We start from the raw sequence: 2,661 nt of genomic DNA on the forward strand, positions 1-2,661 counted from the left end.
TATGAAAACTTTTTAGAAAAAAAAGACATTCAAGGGAAAGGAAGAAGTGAATCGTGCGGCTGCTGATTGTTTAATCGTACGATGCAGGTACGACTGGCCCAAATTTGGGCCGGCGCACCGGCGCCCATCACTCGTCTATATATATATATATATATATATATACACGGCCACACCTATCAATCGAAGTACCCGCCTCCCATAGCGAGCGCTCCTTCCACACGTACGCACGGGCACGCCAACTCGCCTCCTACGCCGCCACGCCGGCCGGTGCAAGCAAGGCAACCATGAAGCTTCGTCCGGCTGTTGTGTGCCTTCTCCTCGTCGTGCTTCTCTTCGATGGTATACTATCTACTAGTACCTCCTTGTTTCTTTTTCATATTCGTTTGGGAAACCTTCTTCGTCTTCTGCATCACTGTATGCATGCACGCAATTGCTGACACACATGATCGATCTACTCTACATGGACAGCCGCTCGCGTGGAGGCTCGAGGCACACCTCCCGCCAAGGAGTCATCAAAGAACCAGCAGTGGACCAGCATGTTCGTCTTCGGCGACGACTTTGCCGACAACGGCAACCTCCCGAAGCTGCCCGGTGGTCAGCCCGAGTCTGATCTCTCGCGTCAGTGGAGCTACCCCTACGGCTCTTATCTCAACTCTCGTGGCTCCGCAGCTGCCGTTCCAACCGGCCGCTTCTCCAACTACCGGATTCAATCCGACTTATCGGTAATTTATTTATTATTCTATATATATTATTTAGCTTGCTAGGTCGAATTTGTTTTAGATTATCAGTAGTGTACTACGACATGTATAATCATACTTATAAGCACATCTAAATCTAAAACTAATAGAGCATATCTATGGCGCCGAACTTGCAGCAAGGATCCTGGGCCTCAATGCAGCCCCTCCGGCGTACATGCACACGCTAGATCAATCCGTTGATCCAACCGGCATGACCTTCGCTACCGGTGGCGCCGGCGTGTTCTAGAAGAAGGTGCCAACTCTTGCCGCGCAGGTTAAGTCTTTCACAAGACTAATCAACAGCGGAATCATCTCGAAAGAGCAGCTTCGCCACTCCGTCGCGCTTGTCGCCATCTCCGGCAATGACTACATGAGCGGCGCCGACATCAAGAACTCCTTCTTGAGTAGCTTCGAGGACGTAAGTAGTAGCCGGACTCATCACACGTCCAAATTAAACACGAACCACCCATCAATTTATATTATTATCGATACCAACCTTACTGATTAACTTTTCTTGCATGCAGATCGATACTTACATTGGGAACGTGACGACAGAGATTGTGAAGAACGTCGTGCAAATACAAAAGCTTGGTGTGAAAAAGGTGCTAGTCAACAACATGCATCCCATTGGTTGCACGCCTTTGAGGACTAGTACGAACAACTACACCACATGTGACCTTCTTGCCAACTACGCCGCGTCCGTGCATAACAAAAATCTAAAGCAGTTGATGGGCAAAAAGAATAACGCCTACATGCTGGACCTGTACACCGCCTTCACCGACATCATCAATCATGCCCCAGGTAAGTACTTGCATATATCCATGCGTGAACGTGGTAAACTAAATCTGGTTTCTAGTGTATGAGCTTGATTCAACACGTGTTGGGACTATTTATACATACAATTTTCATGTGCATGCAGGTGAAGGGTCGGATCAGTCCAACAAGTTCAACACCAACCTGGCCCCATGTTGCGAGGGTTTCTTTGATACGGGGTTCTGTGGACAGCGACGATACAGGGGATCCCCTCTATGAATTATGCGAAAATCCAGACCAGCTCTTCTACTGGGACGAGGTGCATCCGACACATGCTGGATGGAAAGCCGTGATGAAGTAGCTAGAACAACCTTTGAAGGAGTTCCTAGATCGGGCCTATGTTCCATGATGCCTTGTAGTTTGAAGACTTTCTAGATTAATTGCTAGCTAGTTGGTGCAATTTCTTATAGGTTAGCTCTACACATATAGTATGCGTATTTGGGAAGAAGCTTGCGAGTTTTTCTTTCACTGCCTAACTTTTAGTTTAGTACTAGTACTCTTTATGTATGAAACATGAACCGGCTAATGGTTTATTCCTGTTAGAAAGATGGTCGTGTATGTAGTTACATGAAATGAGAAGAAAGGAACGGCACTACTTGGACGGGCGCGCTGGCACTATGTCCAGAACATAGCAACCCGGAGACTAGATGGCCCATGGGTGTCAAAGGACGACAATCCCATTAAGCAGAGGAAAAGGGGCCGGATATTAGTAGGCTATACCAGCCTGAAACATCAATGGTGGGATATTTACAGGTGTCTTGGCGTACAACGACACATCCCGTAACACAGCTACAAAAACACTCGCGTATGCAAAAGTTCGGCGTATATAAAAATTTGGGTCAAAGCCGAGTGTCGTCGTGGCCCGCACCACAAACCAGGTGGTCGTGCTCGTCTGAGTTGGTGGCCCTATGACAATAGCGATTGTAAGCCGTACGCCACGTGTGTATAATGTACAATACAATGTAAAACAGAACTTACCCTTGCCCGAACCTTGTGGTTCCGTACAATGCACAACCTCATCTTCATTCCTCTCAATAACCAATCCACGTTTCAGTGTCAACCAATGGTTCATGCGTGCACAGGTCCATGTAGACGGCAAAGACCGAGGATC

At 47.6% G+C, this 2,661-nt stretch overlaps 1 pseudogene; it reads left to right on the forward strand.

Annotated features, from left to right (window-relative positions):
- The first annotated feature begins 284 nt into the window (after window positions 1-284).
- Window positions 285-1,899, forward strand: LOC123147457 (GDSL esterase/lipase At3g09930-like; annotated as a pseudogene).
- Window positions 1,900-2,661: the final 762 nt, after the last annotated feature.

The sequence above is a fragment of the Triticum aestivum genome, chromosome 7A (genome assembly GCF_018294505.1).
Source record: "Triticum aestivum cultivar Chinese Spring chromosome 7A, IWGSC CS RefSeq v2.1, whole genome shotgun sequence".
NCBI classification, from domain to species: domain Eukaryota; kingdom Viridiplantae; phylum Streptophyta; class Magnoliopsida; order Poales; family Poaceae; genus Triticum; species Triticum aestivum.